The 24167-nt window shown below is 36.5% G+C and overlaps 1 non-coding gene across 1 annotated transcript; it reads left to right on the top strand.

The window, feature by feature from the left end:
* The first annotated feature begins 23812 nt into the window (after positions 1 to 23812).
* Positions 23813 to 23919, top strand: LOC141663296 (small nucleolar RNA R71). Its single transcript, XR_012551374.1, has one exon. It is a non-coding gene; the product is annotated as a small nucleolar RNA R71 (small nucleolar RNA).
* The last annotated feature ends 248 nt before the right edge of the window (positions 23920 to 24167 follow it).

The raw sequence follows: 24167 nt of genomic DNA, 5'->3' as shown, positions 1-24167 counted from the left end.
CCCAATGAGTCTTGTTTGGACAGCTTGTATATCTAGCTAACTTAGACACAGAATAAGAAATATCTGGTCTAGTCACATTAGCAAGATATTGCAAACTCCCAATAATCTGAGAATACCTTAACTGAGACACAGGAATACCTGAACTATTCTTGATAAGGCCAACTTTAGGATCGAATGGAGTACAAGCGATTCTACAATTTGAATAACCATACTTCTCAAGTATAGATTTCTCTATATAATGAGATTGTGTCAAGGTTATTCCATCTGTTGATCGAGTCAACTTGATCCCAAGAATCACACTAGCTTCACCCATATCCTTCATCTCAAAATGCCTTTTTAAGAAACTCTTTGTCTCGTTAATAATCTCAATATTGGTTCCAAACAACAAAATATCATCCACATATAGGCACACAATCACACATTCATTTCCTCTAACCTTATAGTAGATGCACTTGTCACTTTCATTAACTAAAAACTCAAAGCTCAAAACAGTTTCATCAAACTTCTTGTGCCAGTCTATAGGAGCTTGTTTTAGGCCATAAATGGATTTGACTAACTTACATACTTTCCTCTCGTTACCAGAAGCAACAAATCCCTCAGGCTGATCCATATAAATCTCTTCTTCAAGGTCACCATGAAGAAAAGCTGTCTTTACATCCATCTGATGGATGATAAGACCATGTACGGAAGCCAATGCAATAAGCAATCTGATTGTTGTCATTCTAGCAACAGGAGAGTATGTATCAAAATAGTCAATTCCTTCTCTTTGCCTAAAGCCCTTAGCAACTAGCCTAGCCTTGTACTTATCTATTGAACCATCAGGGTTTAACTTCCTCTTGAAAATCCACTTACATCCTATAGTAGAACACCCAGGAGGGAGATCGACTAACTCCCATGTTCCATTAGAAACAATAGAGTCCATCTCACTTTTCACAGCGCCTTTCCAGTGCCTAGACTCCGAAGAATCCATGGCCTGATGGAAAGTTAAAGATTCGTCCTCGACATTGTAAGTGATGTAATCACTTCCAAAGTCCTTGACTAGCCTTGCACGCTTACTCCTTCTAGGTTCCTCTACTTCGTTAGGAGTAGAGCTACTACTAGGATCCGCCCCCACATTCGTCATCCTTTCCACATGATCGGGAATGGAACTCGATGTGCGAGTGGGATCATCATCAGAAGTATCTTGTAGTATACCAGTCTTCATAGGGAACACATCCTCAAAGAATGTTGCATCACGAAACTCAACGATCGTATTCGCCACAATACCATCTATGTCAGATTTTAAAACCAAAAATCTCATAGCAATTGTGGTTTCAAGATAGCCCAGAAAGACACAATCAACAGTTTTCGGTCCTAGTTTCTTTCTCTTGTGTTCAGGGACAAGCACCTTGGCAAGGCACCCCCACACACGAAGATAACTCAAACTAGTTTTACGCTTTCTCCATAATTCATAAGGAGTCTTATCCATGTGTTTCAGAGGGACTCTGTTCAGAATATGGCTAGCCGTATTCAGAGCCTCTCCCCACATGTACTTAGGCAACCCCGAATTAATTAGCATACTGTTAATCATATCTTTAAAAGTTCTATTCTTTCGCTCTGCCACCCCATTAGACTCAGGTGTGTATGGAGGAGTCACCTCATGAACTATACCATTGCTTGCGCAAAATTCATTAAATGAGGTACTCGTATACTCACCACCTCTATCTGACCTCAACCTTTTAAGTACTTTGCCAGTTTGTGTTTCAGCTTCATTTTTAAACATAATGAATTTATCTAGTGCTTCATCTTTATGTTTAAGAAAATAAACATAACAATATCTACTACAATCATCTATAAAGGTAATGAAATATCTATAATGATCCTTAGTCAACACACCACCACATTCACATATGTCTGTGTGTACTAAATTTAACAAGTCAGAATCCCTAACAACATTATGAAATGGTTTCCTTGTTAATTTAGCAGTCACACATACTTGACATTTAGTTTTCTTATCAATGGCATGCTTTGGAATCAACTCTAAATTCATCATATTCTTTAGAGCACCAAAATTTAAATGACCAAGTCGTAAGTGCCACAAATCAGATGATTCTACACAATTAACAGAAGGTGCAACACTATCATTAATAAAACTGCCCAAAACAGGCTCCAAATTTATAAAAAATAAACCGTCAGACAAGTAACCCTTGCCATAAAAAGAACCAGTATGTGTAATAACTACTTTATTACATTTGAGAGAAAGTTCAAAGCCATTTTTAACTAAAATGCTTCCACTAATAATATTTCTACGAATAGAGGGAACATGATGCACTCTAGTGAGAGATAGAATCCGCCCAGAAGCAAACTTCAGGTCCACGTTTCCTATTCCAAGCACTTGAGCAGCACTAGCATTCCCCATCTTCACTGTCACTCCATGAGTCTGTTGATAAGATACAAATAGAGTAATATCAGCACAAATATGCACATTAGCTCCAGTATCAATCAACCATTCATTAGACAGATAAGTGGAAAGTAGTTCAGGGTTGTAGTTAACATACCCGTCATTGGCTTCAGAGGCAACAACCTCACCAACAACCATGTTAGCCACAGGCCCACTAGTAGTTGCAAGTCCAAGCACAGTGTTTGCTTGAGCTACCACTCCAGCTTTCTTTGCTTTCTTCACAGGACAGTCTTTACTCCAATGACCAGCCTGTCCACAAGACCAACAAGGTTTGTTTTTCTTTGGTTTCTTAGCCTTGTTCTTGTCATTTTTCATTTTAGTGTTATCCTTCTTACCGACAGATTTCCTTTTCTGCCTAACAGTCACTACGTTCGCCTTCGAACTACTCCCATGTTCAACAGGCATCACATGTCCTTGTTTGGACTTGTGTTGTTCCGGCACAGAGATGTCAAGCATAAGGTTTGTCCATGTGATCTCTCCTTTCTGTCTTTTCAGGGAGAGAGCAAACTCATCCCAAGACTTAGGGAGTTTTTCAATCACAGCCATCACCTTAAACTTCTCAGGTAAGTCCATTCCAGACTCACCCAAAGCATGCACCAACATCTCAAACTCATGTACTTGCTCAGTCATGGACCTGGTATCCACCAGCTTGAACTCAAGAAACCTCACCACAGAATACTTCTCAAGACCTTGAGAATCAGTATTATGGGTTTGGTCCAGCTTTTCCCACAACTGCTTAGCACTATAAGCATCCGATGAATAAACATCAAATAGAGTGTTCGCTAAAGCAGCCAGAATGGCAGCCCTAGCCACCCCATCCTTCTCAGCCCATAGCGCATAAACAGTCATAGATTCAGGCTTTTCTTGATCCATAATAGGAGGATCATTCTGTACCACCGGTCATAGACCCTTAACAGTTAACCAGAGCTTCATCTTTTTCTGCCAGCGAGAAAAAGAAGCCCCCCCACTGAATTTATCCGGCATGCCCGATAAATTAATAGGTTGTGGAAATCTGTACTTGGTCCAATCTATGGTGGACGCAGTAACTCCAGAACCAGAACCAACAATAACAGGAGTCTGACCAACAGGAGTATCAGTTTCGTTAACCATCTCGTTAAATAGCTATATAACAAATAAACTCTTCAAGATTGTTGGGAAAGTATCAACAATAGTATATAACTACTATACTAACACAATGAGACAATTATATAATCAATAACAAGAACAAGGCAATAGTACCAATAATGAAAACAAAACACGAAGGTCGTAAATAAAATATAATCAGCAACTGTAAAAGAAAATGAAGAAGGGAAAGAAAGCTTAGCGTAATGAAGCTTTCAATCACAGCTGAGTCACCAATCCTTCGAGAGGAAGAGGCTGTTCTTGAAGAGTTTATTGCCCTCACTTACTGTGTTCAGAGACCGCAATAACCCTCCCAGGATAAAACAGCAACAACACACCGATTCATAGCAACTCGATGTACAAACAGCGATCAGACCTCAGTCGCCAAAAAACCTATGCTCATCTGTATAAGTTTGGAGGAGAGAAAAAGAGGAAGAAGATGATAGCTAGGGTTTTTACGTATGTATATTTCAACGTCAATCAACCTCTCTATTCCATAATGTTTTGTTCAGTATATATTACATCCCAAAACATAACTGAATATATTATATTAAATTAAAATAAATATTCTGACTTAAATTCCATTTAATGAATATTTCCAGAAATGTAACAGTCGGCATCAGGATTTAGCCCATCAGGATTTAGCCCATCAGGATTTACACTTAGCATCAATGGATAATGCACTCAGCAATTCCATCAATGGATAATCCATTTTATGCATCAATGGATGATCCACATTGTACATCAACGGATAATCCATATTGTGCATCAACGGATAATCCACATTGTGCATCAACGGATAATCCACATTGTGCATCAACGGATAATCCAAATTGTACTTCAACGGATAATCAAAATTGAACTTCAACGGATAATCCACATTGAGCATCAACTGATAATCCAAATTGAACTTCAACGGATAATCCACACTGTTCATCAACGGATACAATATTCACATTAAAACAATATAATAAGTCAGTAAATATTTTAATTAAACATTTCAAGTTACTAACTTAAACTCAATTTCTTTATGGATTACACTAAGAAAATGACTTAGATCCAAACATGAAAGTTTAAGTCCTCATAACAAGGAACTACTTCCAACAATTAGTTTTAGGAAATTACATCAAGAACATGTCTAAAACATGCCTCAAACTTTCCATTTTCTAACATTTTGTTCTTAAGACTCATCCTGAACAGCTATCCAAATTTGATCTAAAAGCTGATGAAGGAATTTCTGTTGGATATCCACTTTCCACAAAAGCCTTCAGAGTCTACAATTTAAGAACAAGGGTTGTCATGGAATCTATCAATGTCTCTTTTGATGATAAAAATATTACAGGACTTGAAGATTTCAATGATCATGATCAGCTGAGATTTGAGAATGAAATTTTAAATTCTGATACTGTAAATCCTGACGGTCTAAATCCTGACTGTTTAAATCCTGATACTGCAAACTCTGATGGATTAAACTCTGATGTTATTGAAACTGTGGTGACTACGCCAAAGGAAGATGCACCTGTGCAGGGGGAGCATACTGAAGATACAACCACATCTTAAGAAGCATCAGAACCTACAACTGGCTCTTCAATTTCTGATTCATCAAGTTCTGATGGGCCAAGTTCTGATAATTTTGGGAACTCCAATTTTGAAGGATCCAACTCAGAGAGCATAATTTCATGGGGAGCATCAGAAAAGGTTGATGAAGACAGCATGGATCATGGGGGAGCATCTAGTTCTAGAGAAAACCTTCCATTTGCCAGAAAATGGACTAAAGCACATACACCTGACTTAATTATTAGAAATCCTGATGCAGGTGTCAGAACTAGAGCAGCTACATCAAATAAATGTCTTTATCACTCTTTTCTCTCTCAGCCTGAACCAAAAAAAGTGCAAGAAGCTCTTCAAGATGCTGATTGGGTGTAAGCAATGCAAGAAGAGTTAAATGAATTTGAAAGAAATAAAGTCTGGACCCTAGTGCCAAGACCAAATAACAGATCTGTTGTTGGTACAAATTGGGTGTTCAGAAACAAAATTGATAGTGATGGCATAATTACAAGGAATAAAGCAAGGCTGGTTGCAAAAGGATATTCTCAACAGGAGGGAATTGATTATGATGAAACATTTGCACCAGTTGCTAGATTGGAAGCCATAAGGATATTTTTGGCTTATGCTGCTCACAAAAAGTTTACAGTCTTTCAAATGGATGTAAAAAGTGCTTTTCTTAATGGAGAATTGGAGGAGGAAGTATATGTTGAACAACCTCCAGGTTTTGTAGATGTAAAATTTCTTAATCATGTCTACAGACTTGACAAAACACTTTATGGTCTTAAGCAAGCTCCAAGAGCTTGGTATGAGACACTAGCTCAGTTTCTTCTGGAAAGTAGATTTAGCAGAGGGACTATTGACAAAACATTGTTTTATCTCAACCATGGAAAGGACTTACTTTTGGTGCAGATATATGTTGATGATATCATTTTTAGTTCTACAAATGACAGACTTTGTAAAAAGTTTGCCAAGCTGATGCAGTCAAGATATCAAATGAGTATGATGGGAGAACTCAGCTATTTTCTGGGCCTTCAAGTCAAGCAGAATGAAGAAAGAACTTTTATTTTTCAATCTAAGTACACCAGAAATTTGTTGAAGAAATTCGGAATACAAGATTGTTCAAGTGCATCCACTCCTATGGCCACTGTAACAAAATTGGATAAGGATACTGGTACATCAGTAGATATTACTGATTACAGAGGTATGATTGGCTCATTACTCTATCTAACTGCAAGTAGACCTGATATCATGTATGTTACCTGTCTTTGTGCAAGATTTCAAGCAGATCCAAGAGAACCTCACTTAACAGCTGTAAAAAGAATTTTTAAGTACCTTAAGGGTACAGCTGACCTGGGATTGTGGTATCCTAGAGAATCAGAATTTAAGCTAATAGGTTACTCAGATGCAAATTTTGCAAGATGCAAAATTGACAGGAAAAGTACAAGTGGAAGCTGCCAATTTCTTGGAGGCAGATTAGTTTCTTGGTTTAGCAAGAAACAGAAGTCAATTTCCACATCAACTGCAGAAGCAGAATACATTGCTGCAGGAAGCTGTTGTGCACAGATTCTTTGGATGAAGAATCAGTTACTGGATTATGGGTTAGAATTTTCTAAAATTCCTATTTACTGTGATAATCAAAGTGTTATTGCTATGACAGGTAATCCAGTTCAACACTCAATGACAAAACACATCAGCATTAAGTACAACTTCATAAGGGAACATGTGGATGAAGTTACAGTGGAATTGCATTTTGTTCCAACAGATCAATAACTAGTAGATATCTTCGCAAAACCACTGTGTGAAGCTACTTTTACAAGATCGATAAATGAACTTGGAATGGTTTCAGGTTCTTTCTCTAAATCTGCTTAGTTTATGTTCTGATACTTTCGACTTTATGATCAGTATTTACAGATATTACTATCTTTGTGTATTCTGTGCTTAAATTGAAATTTGCTAAACTGCTGATTGTTGTCTGATGTGAATTTCTAAACTCTGATAGTGATATGAATGTTTATGTGACTATTCAATCCAATGAGGATAACTGTGCTAGATGATGACCTAGTAATCTTTAATATACTGATATCCCATGTCTGAAGTAATTGTTTATGTAGAAATCTCTTAACACAAGCAAATTCTGATATTGAGCTTAGTTGAAGTTTACTTTGTGTATCTTATTACTAAGTCAAAAACTAGAATAGTGCTTCTTATCTGTTAAGTTCTGATGTTAGTAAATCTGATGGATGTACTATGTGCTGATAAGACTCACTTATCAAAAGAAAAAGAAAAGAAAAGAAATAAAAATCAGGTACTCCTTTGAGATCTAGAGTAAAAATGTGGAAGGGAAGACCCAAGTGCATTGCTGGTATTAAGTAATATGCATCAGAAAAGCAAAATAAATTTTTCTTGGTGACTTTTCACATTCTCTGATTACTGGAGAAATACTCTGATTATAGCATAAATTCTGATAAGCAGTTGTGACTCACTTACACTGAGAAGCCACTGTAAAAAGGAATTTCAAAAAGATGCATAAAATGAGCACAAAACAGTTGAGGTGGACTCATGCATGAACTCGTTCTACAGTAGACTTCAGAATAATGATAGATTTTGAGCAAAGTTCTTAGTTATGCCTTACTTCTAAGATGTACTGAAGTGAATCAGACTTTACTCTTTGTCTGATATTTAGCTTATTGTACACACTTACACTCCATATGAATGATGAAAATTACTGTGGTGATAAATGTTGTTTTAGATGAACAGTTCAAGTGTCAGTTGCATAAATTCTGAGGATAAGTTCTGATGAAAGTTCTGATGTGTCCATATCAGTATTTGTGTGAAGAATTACATGAATAAACATTCACTTTTCGAGTTAAGAAGCTATATTCTGATGACCTTTAAATTCTGATAATAATCAAGTTCTGATGCTGACGTGGCAGTATCTATTTACTTGGTTAATTTTTGGTCATTACTTGAACGGTCATATTTTCCAGAATATTGGTTTATGAGAGATAATGCAGTAATAATCATTTATTTAGTGGGAACAGTTTTTTTTTAAAACTGAATGTGCAAAGTAATAATTGCTTATTTATTGTGCCCTTTAACTTTTGCCTTAACTGCTGCATGTCTGACTGGTGTAAAGGTTTGTTCCACTCCTTATTAACTGCTGTCACGTGGGGTGTCTAAGTAAAAGAGATAAAAGACTTTTAAATCTTTTATTTTCATTTGTATTTACTCATTCTCTTTTTTTATTCTCTCTCACTTTTTCTGACGGTTTCTTTACAGACATTTTATCAAACACCTTGTAGGCAATTTTATTTCTCACTTATTTCTCATGGCACCCAAAGATTTAATTGTTGATGGAGCCAAGTTTGTACTAAACAACTATGCTGCAATCTTGAACAAGGCTGAAGCTCCATCAGATTTGCACTTTGTGCAAGATTTCTTAGCAAATAGTGAGATTGGGTATGCTTTGACCCAACCTCCAACTATTTCAAGCCAACAAGTTCTGACGTTTTGGCGGACTAGGAATTTTGATGATGGTGGTGCTACTGGTACTCCGAGCATCGTATTTGAAGTAAATGATGTTGAGCAATGGTTACTCTTGGAGCAGTTCGTAAAGCTCTTCGCTTACCAGAAGGCTGTACATTCTCAACAGTGGAGGACCCTGTTCTACAGCATCTCATGGCCAGTTTGGGCTATGAGAAAAGTTTGGGAAAGCTTGGACAATTGAAAAAAGAAAATATCAGGAAGGAATGGAGCTTTTTCTTTGATTGTATCACTAAGGAATTCGCCAATAAGTGCTCCAACTTTGATGCCATTCCAATTATGAGTCAGCAAATCGGGTATGCTCTTATTCATCAAACTCACTTTGATTTTGCAAGTGCTGTGCTAGGTTTCATAGGGGATAGGATGACAGAGGATAGGAATGTAGTATACTTTGCTAGATTCTGTCAGCTTATATATACCTTTTGTTATGCTGATGAACCCCAACCTACCACTGATTTAATTCCACCCTTTAAGCTTGCAAAAAGGGCTTTTAATGATTTGTTAAATGCTGACAATAAGAAACAAGTGGTTAGACCCTTATAGATACCTCAGTCTGTAAAACAGATCCTGGTAAATGCTGATCCTCAAACCTACACATCTATTTACCCTGATATTCAACCCACCAGCACATCCCAGCCACCACAACAGCCATCAGAACATACCACAACTACACTTCAAACTTCTCAACCTCAACCTACTCAACCCTCCATCAGGACATATTTCAAACCATCACAGACATCTCAACCTTCACCATCAGCACATGCTGTGAGGCCTTCATCTTCAAAACCCAAGAGGACAAAGACTATACCTCATACACAACAGAAGAGAAGGAGGATTGTTCTGAGAGATGAGTCAGACAGTGAGGAACAGGTTTCAATATCAGAACCTGTTGTTATAGAAGCTGAGAAGATTACTTCTCAGAAAGATACTAAAACTGGGAGTTCTAGGCTTCTCAAAAGGCTTAGAAAGATGTATTCTGATGAAGCTCCCAAAGTCTCTCCACCTTCAAAAAGACTCAAGAAACAAAGAGCTATCAAGGACACAGCTGAGTCAGTTTCAGAGGATGAGGAAGCAGCAGCTAAGGAATGAGATCAGGAATCTCTGAGCTCAAATGAGCCAATTGTGATTGAATCATTTCCTTCTACACAGCCAGAATTTGCTGAAGCTACTGAATCTATATCTCCATTGTCACTAATTCAGGAAACTGCTCAAGACAGAGTATCTACACCACATGTGTCTCCTGTAAATGATCCAGTACATACTAAAGACCCAGATACAAGTGCTGAGATTGATATTCATAACCTGATTGTGCCTGAGGTTTTGTACTTGGAAGCTCCACCAGCTCAAATCACTCCACCAACATCACCAATTCTAGATGCTGATTTTAATGAAGATATTCCTGTTACACCAATTCTGAATCTGGATGATGAAAATCAGATTTTAGGTGGGCATCAAGGTTTGGTTGTTGATCAGAACTTAGTTGGAGATTAGCACTTAGAGGATGATGTTAAAGCCTCAATAGCCTCTCTAACTGTTCTTTTATTAGAGGATGCTGACTCTGTAAATTCTGATGCTGATAATGATGAAGTTACTGGTGAAGCTGCTGCCACTGTAGATGCTGATGTAGCTGGTCCATCTGGACATGCACCTCCACAAGCTCCTTCAAAAGCTGATCTTGTTAAAAAGTTTCTTAGAGGAGATGCACCAGTACCTTGGAGTGAAACTCCTAGAGGACAGGAGTGGACTAAGGAATGGAACAAAGTTGATTTTGTTCCTACTTCAAACATACTTGCTGAGCACTTGGCAAAAGCTGATGAGATGCTAGTCAATGATGATTTCAAGGCACAGCTAAGAGTTACTGCACTCAATACAAGGCACCTTCAAGGTCAACAATCTGTAACTCAGGCCAAGGTAGACAAGATTCAAGAATCCTTAAATCAGCAAGATATGATTGCTAAGCTGGACAAGAAAAGGTTTTTCAAACCTACTTTTGACAAAATTGGGTACATTGAGCAAACCCAGGAGAAGCAACAGGCTCAGATTGATGAAATTTTGAAGAATCAAGCTTCTCGGCAATCTCAACTAAATGAAATCCAATCCTCAATGGAATTGCTTCTCTCTCTTCTTTTACCTGCTGATGCCAAAAAGGGGGAGAAAGTAATTAAGTCCAAATGTAAAACTGTTAAGACACTGAAGGGAAAGGATGATGAAAAAGATGACCAGGGAAACTCTGGAATTAGTGGAGGTCATGGTCAAAGTAAAGGTTTTTTATCAAGTAAAGCTGGAACTACAAGTCAAAGAACAAGTTCTGATACTGGGAGAAGAATAAGTTCTGATACTGGTAAAAGGATAAGTTCTAATGAATATCTGGAACTTGATGAGGAAATTTCAAGACAGTTATTTTTGAATGAAAATCCAGGATTGGACTTTGAGAGTCTAAAGGAAGAAGAAGCTAGACTTAAGTTAGAAAAAGTCAACTCCAAATCTAAAGCTTCTGTTGTTGAAAAGAAACTTCCTAAGGCTAAAGGCATTGTGATAAAAGAAAGGACAAATCATGAGGCAATCAAGGCCAAATCACAAATGGAGATAGATCCAAGGTCCAAGGGCAAAGAAAAAGTTGATGAACCTATAAAGGTTTATGTGCCTGCTATGGATGAAGAAATATCTGATGAAGATGCTAATATTACTCTGATTTCAAAGAAGATTTCTCAAACAACCTCTGACATGGCTCAAGTTGTTCAGAGTCAAGAGGTAGTAAATTCTGATATGACACTAAAGCAAGCGACCTCTGACATAGCTCAAGTTGGCTTGATATCAGAAGATAAGTTAAAGGAAACCTCTGACATTGCTCATGTTAAACCCTCAAAGTTACTCCTACCAGGATTTACCAAAGCTAAACAGACTCAACCTTTGAAGACTGCAACAAATGATTTTGAAGCAAGAGTGGTTATAGGAAAAGAAGCAAGAGATAAATCTGGATTGGGTAGTGCTGACGAAAGAAGAATGCAGAACATAACCAATGATCCAACTTCTTTAAGTGAACCAGGTGTTGGAGCAACTCCTGAAAGATTGAATCAGCTTGAATCTGTACAGATGGTTTACCATACATTTTTGAAAGAACACATCTTGTTATATTTTATGACAGATGGAAGGGTATACCATATTAGGCAGAATGCTATACCATTGAAGTATTTTGAGGAACTAGAATATATTCTATTCCTACTTCAAGTGAAGAACAGATTAACAGATAGTGCTGCAAATTATTTGAAGACTCAAATTCAGAGATAGAAGAAGCTTTATTCAGTAAAGTTTGACAGCACATATTGTCCCAAGTACAGAGATCACAAGGGTGATATTGTCAAGATGAAGCCTAACTCTGCTAAGATTATAACTACCTTTCTGGGTTATAAGGCTGTGGAATTCAATCTTCAGTCTGGGTCCTTAAACTAATCATTAGTGGTCTTTGTGATTACAGGGCAACAGGAAAAACATTCTAGTTCTGGACAGTGGATGTTCAGGATATATGACTGGAAATAAAGCCCTACTATCAGACTTTGTGGAGAAAGCTGGCCCAGGTGTTTCTTATGGAGATGGCAACATTGGAAAAACTCTGGGATATGGCAATATCAATATTGGGAATGTCATCATTGAAAAAGTAGCTCTGGTCTCAGGACTTAAACACAATCTGCTAAGTGTGAGTCAAATCTATGACAGAGGTTATCATGTGGATTTCTTTGAAGAACACTGTGAATTTGTAAGCAAATTTACAGGCAAAGTTGTTTTGAAAGGATACAGGCATGGTAACATTTATGAAGCCAAGCTTTCAATAAGTTCTGATGGTTCTCCAATATGTCTGTTAAGTAGAGCATCAATTGAAGAAAGCTGGGATTGGCATAAGAAACTCTCTCATTTAAATTTTAACAATATAAATGAACTGGTCAAGAAAGATCTTGTGAGAGGACTGCCAAAATCAGTATTTGCTCCTGATGGCCTTTGTGATTCATGTCAGAAGGCAAAACAAAGAAAATCTTCATTCAAGAGCAAGACTGAATCATCAATTCTTGAGCCTTATCACCTACTACATGTTGATCTACTTGGTCCAGTTAATGTCATGTCTATTGCAAAGAAGAAATATGTTATGGTCATAGTGGATGAGTTCACCATATACACATGGGTGTATTTCTTGCACACAAAAAATGAAACTGCATCTATCTTGATTGATCATGTCAAGCAACTGGATAAATTGGTCAAAGATTCTGTGAAGATCATAAGAAGTGATAATGGCACTGAGTTCAAGAATTTGATCATGGAAGAGTTCGGCAAAGACCATGGAATAAAGCAGGAATTTTCTGCTTCTGGAACTCCACAGCAAAATGGAGTTGTTGAAAGAAAGAATAGAACTCTTATTGAAGCTGCAGGAACTATGCTTGATAAAGCAAAGTTGCCAACCTACTTTTGGGCTGAAGCTGTGCAGACTGCTTGTTTTACTCAGAATGCAACAATTATCAACAAGCATGAAAAATACCATATGAGATGGTGAAGAAAAAGAAGCCAAATCTGAAGTATTTTCATGTATTTGGATGCAAGTGTTTTCTTCTTAAGACTCATCCTGAACAACTATCCAAATTTGATCTAAAAGTTGATGAAGGAATTTTTGTTGGATATCCACTTTCTACAAAAGCCTTCAGAGTCTACAATTTAAGAACAGGGGTTGTCATGGAATCTATTAATGTTTTTTTTAATAATAAGAAGATTATTGGACTTGAAGATTTCAATTATCATGATCAGCTGAGATTCGAAAATAAAGTTTTAAGTTCCGATTCTGTAAATCCTGACAGTCTAAATCCTTATACTGCAAACTCTGATGGATTAAACTCTGATGTTATTGAAAATGTGGTAACTACGCCTAAAGAAAATGCACCTGTGTAGGGGGAGCATACTGAAGATCCAACCACATCTCAAGAAGTATCAGAATCTACAACAGGCTCTTCAAGTTCTGATTCGTCAAATTCTGATGGGGCAAGTTCTGATAATTCTGGAAACTCAAGTTCTGATATTTCTGGAAACTCAAATTCTGAAGGATCCAACTCAGAGAGCATAATTTCAGGGGGAGCATCAGAAAAAGTTGATGGAGACATCATGGATCATGGGGGAGCATCCAGTTCTAGAGAAAACCTTCCATCTACAAGGAAGTGGACTAAAGCACATACACCTGACTTAATTATTGGAAATCCTGATACAGGTGTCAGAACTAGAACAACTACATCAAATGAATGTCTCTATCATTCTTTTCTTTCTCAGTCTGAACGAAAGAAAGGGGAAGAAGCTCTTCAATATGTTGATTGGGTGCAAGCAATGCAGGAAGAGTTACATGAATTTGAAAGAAATAAAATCTGGACCCTAGTGCCAAGACCAAAGAACAGGTCTGTTGTTGGTACAAAGTGGGTGTTCAGAAACAAAACTGACAGTGAAGGAATAATTACAAGGAACAAAGCAAGGCTGGTTGTAAAAGGATACTCTCAACAGGAGGGAATTGATTATGATGAAACATTTGCACCAGTTGCTAGATTGGAAGCCATAAGGATATTTTTGGCTTATGCTGCTCACAAGAAATTTAAAGTCTTTCAAATGGATGTAAAAAGTGCTTTTCTCAATGGAGAATTGGAAGAAGAGGTATATGTTGAACAAACTCCAAGCTTTATAGATCCCAGATTTCCCAATCATATCTACAGGCTTGATAAAGCACTTTATGGCCTTAAGCAAGCTCTAAGAGCATGGTATAAGACTTTTGCTCAGTTTTTTCTGTAAAGTGGATTTAACAGAGGGACTATTGACAAAACACTGTTCTACCTCAACCATGGAAAGGACTTATTTTTGGTATAAATATATGTTGATGATATCATTTTTGGTTCTACAAATGACAGACTATGTAAAAAGTTTTCCAAGCTGATGCAGTCAAGATATCAAATGAGTATGATGGGAGAACTTAACTATTTTCTTGGCCTTCAAGTCAAGCAGAATGAAGAAGGAACTTTTATTTGTCAATCTAAGTACACCAGAAATTTGTTGAAGAAATTTGGAATGCAAGATTGTTCAAGTGCATCCACTCCTATGGCCTCTGCAACAAAGTTGGAAAAGGATACTGGTAAATTAGTAGATATTACTGATTACAGAGGTATGATTGGTTCACTACTCTATCTAACTGCAAGTAGACCTGATATCATGTATGCTACCTGTCTTTGTGCAAGATTTCAAGCAGATCTAAGAGAACCTCACTTAACAGATGTGAAAAGAATTTTTAAGTACCTTAAGGGTACAGCTGATCTGGGATTGTGGTATCCTAGAGAATCAGACTTTAAGCTAATAGGTTACTCATATGCAGATTTTACAGGATGCAAAATTGACAGGAAAAGCACAAGTGAAAGCTGCCAATTTCTTCGAGGCAGATTGGTTTCTTAGTTTAGCAAGAAACAGAAGTCAATTTTCACATTAACTGCAGAAGCAGAATACATTGCTGCAGGAAGCTGTTGTGCACAGATTCTTTGGATGAAGAATCAGTTACTGGATTATGGGTTAGAATTTTCTAAAATCCCTATTTACTGTGATAATCAAAGTGCTATTGCTATGACAGGTAATCCAGTTCAACACTCAATGACAAAGCACATCAGCATTAGGTACCACTTCATAAGGGAACATGTGGATTAAGGTACAATGGAATTGCATTTTGTTCCAACAGATCAACCACTAGCAGATATCTTCACAAAACCACTGTGTGAAGCTACTTTTACAAGATTGGTAAATGAACTTGGAATGGATTCAGGTTCTTTCTCTAAATTTGCATAGTTAATGTTCTGATACACCAGACTTTATGATCAGTATTTACATATATTACTATCTTTGTGTATTATGTGCTTAAATTGAAATTTGCTTAAGTACTGATTGCTTTCTGATGTGAATTTCTAAACTCTGATAGTGATATGAATGTTTCTGTGACTATTCAATCCAATGAGGATAACTGTGCTAGATGCTGACCTAGTAGTATTTAATATACTAAAGATCCCATGTTTGAAGTAATTGTTTATGTGCAAATCTTTTAACACAAGCAAATTCTGATATTGAGCTTAGTTAAGTTTACTTTGTGTATCTTATTACAAAGACAAAAACTAGAATAAATGCTTCTTATCTGCTAAGTTCTGATGTTAGTAAATCTGATGGATGTACTAAGTGTTGATAAGCCTCACTTATCAAAAGAAAAAGAAAAGAAAAGAAATATCAGGTACTCCTTTGAGATCTAGAGTAAAAATGTGGAAGGGAAGACCCAAGTGCATTGCTGGTATTAAGTAATATGTATTAGAAAAGAAAAATAAAATTTTCTTGGTGACTTTTCACACTCTATGATTACTGGAGAAATACTCTGATAACAACATAAATTCTGATAAGCAGTCGTGACTCACTTACACTGAGAAGCCACTGTAAAATGGAATTTCAAAAGATGCATAAAATGAGCACAAAACAGTTGAGGTGGACTCATGCATGAACTCATTCTAAAGTAGACTTCAGAATAATGACAGATTTTGAGCAAAGTTCTTAGTTATGCCTTATTTCTAAGATGTACTGAAGTGAATCAGACTTTACTCTTTGTCTGATATTTAGCTTAATGCACACACTTACACTCCATATGAATGATGAAAATTACTGTGGTGATAAATGTTCTTTTAGATGAACAGTTTATGTGTCAGATTACATAAATTCTGAGGACAAGTTCTGATGGAAGTTCTGATGATTAAGTTCTGATGAAATCATATCAGTATTTATGTGAAGAATTACAGGAATACACATTCACTTTTCGAGTTAAGGAGCCATATTCTGATGACTTTTAAATCCTGATAATAATCAAGTTTTGATGCTGACGTGGCAGTATTTATTTACTTGGTTTATTTTTGGTCATTACCTGAACGATAATATTTTTACAGAATATTGGTTTATGTGAGATAAAACAATCATAATCATTATTGGTTAGTGGTTAGTGTGTATGTCTTGCAAAACTGCATGCGCACAGTAATTATTATTATATCCCGTATCCATTAACTCTGGCTTTAGATCTTTTACTGACTGTTATTGTTATACATCAGTCTAGGGAGTTGAGGGGTCATTATTTTTATTTGTAATTGTTACACATTCCTCGCCTCCCTTAGTATTCTTTTGGTTATTTAAACCGATCATTCATTCTAGCCAAAATATCTTTCATTTTCTCACAAACTTACTCTCTTTTCATTCATATCAACAAAAATGGTCCGTTTCAACATGTTCCTGAACTATGAAACCTTTAACATCGAGTTGAGTTGTGATGAATGGCAACAGGAGTGGTATGTCACCGCCATTCCTGATGAGCTTTGGAACTCAGTTCCACAAGAGGTACACATAGAACTCTTGTTCTTATCAATGGAGTATCACCTCCATCTTGATAGGTTGGAAGAAGAAATGAGAGAAGCTCTCCGTCAGCAAGAACGGATCATCTGACTTGCAGTGCTTTTCGTCAGCAGTAGAAGGAGTAGTCGTTAGGTCTTCTTAGACTAGGACTAGGGCTATTGATGTTAAGAATTGTAGAATAGGACTATCTTGTAATTGCATGTAATTGCTAAATTTCATCGAATGTACTCATCTGATATATCAATGAAATTTTCTTTAATTGCAAAATTTGTTCTTTGTTTTCCCAAATTATGTGACCGTGCATGTTTAATTGCAATTTATTAATTTTTACTTCATCAATTTTTAATTCTATTTGTGATGAATGTTTTGATTAACTTCTGTTGATTTGAGGAAACAACTGAGGAACAGGTTCCCATATCAGAACCTGTTGTTATAGAAGCTGAGAAGGCTTCTTCTCAGAAAAATACTGTAACTGGGAGTTCTAGGCCCCTCAAAAGGCTTAGAAAGTTAAATTCTGATGAAAAAACTCCTACAGTGTCTCCACATTTGAAAAAGTTAAAGAAACAGAGAGCTCACAGGGACATAGTTGAGTCAGATTCAGAGGATGTAGTGGAAGCAGCTAAGGAAGGGGATCAGGAATCTCTGATCTCAATAGAACCAATTGTTATTGAATCACTTCCTTCTGCACAACAAGAAACTGCTCAAGACAAAATTCCTACACCCCCTATGTCACCTATAGTTGATCCAGTACATACTGAAGAACCCGGTACAAGTGCTGAAATTGATATTCATAACCTGATTGTGCCTGAGGTTTTGTACTTGGAAGCTCCACCAATTCAACTCACTCCACCAACAACATCAATTTTGGATGTTGATCAGAACCTGGATGCAGATCAGAATTTAGAGGATGATATTGAAGCCCTATAGCCTCACATACTACTATTTTATCTGAGGATTCTGATACTGCAGGATCTACAAGTTATGATGCTGCCAATGAAGAAACTACTGGTGAAGCTGCTGATAATTTAAATGCTAATGCAGCTGGTCCATCAGGACATGCACCTCAACAAACAGTTAATAAAGCTGATTTAGTCAAGAAGTTTGTTACAGGGGAAGCACCAGTACCTTGGAGTGAAACTCCTAGAGGAAAGGAGTGGACTAAGGAATGGAACACAGTTAGTTTTGTTCCTTCTGAAAAGATTCTTGCTGAGCATCTGGCAAAAGCTGATGAAATGCTGATAAATGATGATTTCAAGGCACAACTGAGACTTACTGCATTGAGTACTAGGCACCTTCAAGGTCAACACTCAACAACTCATGCCAAGGTGAATAAAATTCAAGAAACTTTGATCCAGCAAGATATGAATGTGAAACTTGAAAATAACAGATTTTTCAAGCCAGCCTTTGACATAATTGCCTACATTGAGAAAACTCAGGAGAAGCAACAAACTCAAATTGAAGAAATTCTGAAGAATCAAGCTTCTCACCAAAATCAACTCAATGAGATCCAATCCTCAGTGGAATTGCTTGTCTCTCTTCTTTTACCTGCTGATGGCAAAAAGGGGGAGAAAGTGATTAAGTCCAAATGCAAATATATTCAGACACTGAAAGGAAAGGATGATGGAAATGATGACCAGGAAAACTCTAACAAGGGTAGAGGTCAAGGTCAAGGCAAAGGACTTTCATCAAGTAAAGCTAGAATTACAAGTCAAGGAACAAGTTCTGATACTGGGAGAAGAATAAGTTCTGATACTGGTAAAAGGATAAGTTCTGGTGAACATCTAGAACTTGATGAAGAAATTTCAAAGCAATTATTTCTTAAAGAAAATCCAGGAATGGACTTTGTGAGTCTAAAGGAAGAAGAAGCTTGACTCAAAGCAGAAGGTGTCAAGAAAAAATCTAAAGCTTCTGTTGATGAAAAGAAATTTCCAAAACCTAAGGGTATTGTGATAAAGGAAATAACAAATTCTGAGGCAACCAAAGCCAAATCACAAGTGGAAATTGATCCAAGGTCCAAGGGCAAAGAAAAAGTTGATGAACCTGTAAAGGTTTATATGCCAGTCATGGATGAAGAAATAGCTGATGATGATGATGATGAAGATGTTAATCTTACTCTGATACATAAGAAGATTTTTCAAACAACCTCTGACATGGCTCATGTTGTTCAGAGTCAAGATATAGTAAGTTCGGATATGATAGTGAAGCAAGCAACCTCTGACATAGCTCAAGTTGGCTTGATATCAGAAGATAAGGAAAAGGAAACCTCTGACATTGCTCATGTTAAACCTTCAAATATACTCCTACCAGGATTCACCAAAGCTAAACAGGCTCAACCTTTGAAGACTGCAACAAGTGGTTTTGAAGCAAGAGTTGTTACAGGAAAGGAAGCAAGAGATAAATCTGGATTGGGTATTTCTGATGAAAGAAGAGTACACAACACTACCAATGATCCAACTTCCTTAAGTGAACCAGGTGTTGGAGCAACTCCTGAAAGATTGAATCGACTTGAATCTGTACAAATGGTTTACCATACCTTCTTGAAAGAACATATCTTATTATATTTTATGAAAGATGGAAGGGTATACCAGATTAGGCAAAATGCTATACCACTGAAGTATTTTGAGGAACTGGAACATGTTCTATTCCTACTTCAAGTGAAAGACAGATTAACAGATAGTGATGCAGGTTATTTAAAGTCACAAATTCAAAGACAGAAAAAGCTTTATTCTGTAAAGTCTGACAGCACATACTGTCCCAAGTACAGAGATCACAAAGGTGATATTGTCGAAATGAAGCCCAACTCTGCTAAAATTATAACTACTTTTATGGGTTATAAGGTTGTGGAATTCAATCTAGAGTCTGACAAGGCATATCTGATTAGACTAGATCATGAGATAAGAAAAGCTAAGATAAATGATCTCAGAGCATCTATTTTTCAAACTGGTGAAGATACAACTGAATTGATAAATGCAAAAAGGAGGATGGTCAATGAACATGAATATGCTAAGAGATGTTTGTTGAAGAACTATCTCAGAACAACTCCTGATATCAAAGAGATCATAAATTGAAGCCAAGTCAAAGATCTACAACTGCTTAAATTCTGAGGTATATACAGACTGAAGCTGTTATCAGAAGTTAAAGATGGTAAAGCTGAAAGGACTGAAAGTTGTAGTTATCTAGACAAATTCTCATGCATTTATACTTAATGTTTTTGACATCATCAAATATCTGTTGAACTTGTATATTATACTAATTTACAAGTTGGGGGAGATTGTTAGATATATTTGATAATGTCATGTGTAATATGATTTGTGTTTAGTTTTCAGATCTTACCTAACAGGAAAAATCAGTACTTAACTGGAAATCAGCACTTATACTGAAGACAACACTTAAGATATCATAACTTAAGTTATCATAACTTAAGTTATCAGAAGATATTTATCACGAGATAATATCAGGACTTAAGATGACGTTCAGATAAGGCAGACGGCTGATTGAAAGGAAAGAAGATCGAGACTAAGACAGAAAGAAATATGCATGAAGAAAGAATTCTATGAAGAATAAAATACTTGGAAGAAAAGATAACTAGTTGATATATTTTAAGAAGCAGAATTATATTCCATATCAATTTGAATTTATCGTGTAACTGTGTAGTATATAAACACAGGCATAGGGTTTACACTATATGTGTTATCATTATCGAAGTTATTATTCTTTGTAACCCTAGCAGCTCTCGTGATAATTTGTTCATCACTGAGAGAGGACAGTTCCATATTGTAACAGAGTTTATTGTGTTGAATAAAATCTGTTTTCTGTTACTTGAGTTCTTATATTCGATTTGATTGTAGTAAACACTGTATTCAACCCCCTTCTACAGTGTGTGTGACCTAACATATCCCATTCTGGATACGATCCCAACACTCAGGCTCTTCGATTGGAACTTCGTTGATCTCGACGTCTTATCACTAGATTATTCCTAGTCCGATGTCGATACTCGGGTTTTCCGTCTAATACCTACAGGGTCAAAATACCCTAACTCAAATAATCGCTTAAGCTTAACATCAAATTTCTATTACTTCTACCCATATGGTTTCATATCCCGTCTCGTATTTATAGGTATTATTGAAATACACACAGCAATCATGGTTTGCACCCTCAAAACTAAGTTCGGTATTTATTTTCGGAAAATAGATATACTTGTCATTTTGAAAAAAGTAGGGTAATTGATCGTTTATAAAATGTCCTGTCTCAATACGTAATTAGGTTTCATAAAATTCAATTACATATCCTTGTTCGACGTCTCCGATAATTATAAGGTACGTTCCCGTATTTTCGGAATTAATTTCCCGAAAATCGGGCAGCGTTTCCTTTGTTTATCGGCATACCCGTCGAATCAGTTCGACGTCAATCACAATCAACAATCACAATCATCCATTTCATAACTAAATTCATCAATCCCAATCACGAATTCAATTATTAACTATTATTATTCATTTTGGTTTCAAAATTTATTTCACAACTAATTTAATTTATTTATAATTTATAATTTAGGACTCAGAATTAATTCATCATGGTCCACCGTCGACTCGCCGAAGCTCATCATCGACAGCGGTAAAATTCGTCGGTACCCGATAAATTTCGGGTTTCCATACGAGCTTCACCGATTAATTTAATTTCCCGCACGCAATTAATTCAAATCACAAATATGTCTCATATACTATCTGCAGAAAAGAAAATAAATAAACATTCAATCAGAACAGCCGAACCAAGTAACAGGAACAACACACGCGCATCACAGTCACACGCGCCATCCACCATTGCCGCCGCACCTCGCCGGATTCCGGGAGGCAGCAAAAAAAACAGAGCACAGAGTAACCAAACACACACACGTTTACACACACACGCTTATACACACATGCTTACACACACACGCTTACACACACACGCACATACCCAACACACACGACGACAAAAGAAAACAGCGGCGATAGTCGCCGGGAAACACAGAAACACGGTGGCGAGCGAAGGAACAGGGGAACCACATGGAGAAAAGAAGGGAATAACAAGGCATGATCGAGAGAGAGAGAGAGATGAATTCGAGGGAGAGATGACAGGGGAGAGGAAAGAGATCGATGGGAGAGATAAGGAAGAGAGATGAGAGAGATGGTGATGAGAGAGAGAGTCGGTTGGAAGAGATGAAAGGAGGGAGAAAATAAAATAAAAATAGGAATTGATATAACTGAATCTTTATCTGCTCTTTATCTGAATTCAAGACCGTAATTGACAATTTAACGAACTAATTACGGGTAAATAAAATCCTGAAAATTTATCAAAACAAATTTAAAATTCCCAAAATAATTAGAACTAATTATCATACAAATTTATAATTAAATTTTTTTTTGAAACACACATTCAGACCTGTATTTTTAAATTTGACAATTACACGTGTATTTAAATGAAAGCCATAAAATTTTGGAAATAATTTTAAAATTCTTGAAATATTCCAAACTGAATAAAATAAAATTTTCATGATTTTTGAAGCATTCTGGAATTAAATACTGATTTTACAATTAATTGCAATTAGAAAATTATTTAGAGATAAATAATCAATAAAATATTGATTTTTAAATTTTATAAACTCCTAAAAATAATAAATAAACTTATAATGTAACAAAAATAATTTTAGAAACAATTTAACATTTATAAGAATAAATATGCAATAAAATCATTTTAAGAACAATATAATGCCATACAGTTCAATAATTAATTATACAAATAAGGTTCGTATCTAACAATTACCCAAAATTAACAATAGGGTAACACACAGCTAACAGACCCATCACATGTTTTATTTATTTAATAATTCGATAATTACATTTATAGATCGGATCAGAAAATAGCTTACTTAGCCGCTAAGTAACTAAAAAGACGATACGATTTTAATACCAGAATTGGATAATTATCAAAACAGAGCTTCCTATAAAACACTTTATACGAAAATAAAGTGATAATATCTCGCCTTTTGAAAATATGGTGTTTATCGATCTATAAAATGATTAGCGTATCGAAAATTTCACACCGGGACTCGTACATGTCAAACCGTATTCCGGATTGAAAAAGTCAAAACATGAAAAGTGTTCAGAATTACCAGATTAGGTTAGGAAGAAGTTTTCGGAAGAGTTTCGGGTTGTAAAAACGCAAAAACGATTGAAGTGGAACAATTTCTGGTTCTAAAAAATAATTTTATATTTATGTAAAAATAATCATTATTAATTCTATAAATTCTTATAACTGGAATTAGGATGATTGCGGTTGTTGGGATGATAAGTGGCTGGCACAGGTTGCTGCGAACGCTGAAAGTTGCTCACGAACTGAGCTGATTCACTAGAAATTGCACACTGATCAGTCTCATGGGCACCAGCACAAAGCTCACAAACACTAGTGATTTGATTAACTCCATAATTAGCCAAAGTGTCCACCTTCATGGTCAAAGCCTTAAGTTGGGCAGCTATAGCAGTTGCTGCATCCAACTATAGAATTCCTGCCACCTTTCCCTGAGTCAGTCTCTGGGAAGGATTCTGGTACTCATTAGCAGCCATCAGTTCAATAAGTTCATAAGCTTCATCGTAGCTCTTAACCCGCAAGGTTCCTCCTGATGCTGCATCAAGCATGGCTCTAGAAGTAGCACCCAATCTATTGTAAAAACAGTTAATAATCATCCAATCAGGCATGCCATGGTGTGGGCACTTCCTTAGCATCTCCTTATATCGATCCCAAGCCACACACAAAGATTCTCCTGTTTGTTGAGCAAACTGAGTAAGAGCATTCCTGATTGCAGCAGTCTTAGCCATATGGAAGAATTTAGTGAGAAACTTTTGAGCAAGATCTTCCCAAGTGGTGCTAGACCCTGCTGGTAGAGAATATAACCAGCACTTAGCTTTGTCCCTCAGAGAGAATGGGAAGAGTAGCAGCTTGATAACATCTTCAGTCACATCATTGAACTTGCTAAATGCCAACTTTCGTTGCACGAATAACATACTACCAGACATCCACAAAAGAGATAGAAGCTGGATAGGCACCTAAT

This window comes from Apium graveolens, chromosome 5 (assembly GCF_009905375.1).
Source record: "Apium graveolens cultivar Ventura chromosome 5, ASM990537v1, whole genome shotgun sequence".
In the NCBI taxonomy this organism is placed as follows: domain Eukaryota; kingdom Viridiplantae; phylum Streptophyta; class Magnoliopsida; order Apiales; family Apiaceae; genus Apium; species Apium graveolens.
The sequence above is the reverse complement of the archived record's forward strand: the minus strand, read 5'-3'. Positions and strand labels throughout refer to the sequence as shown.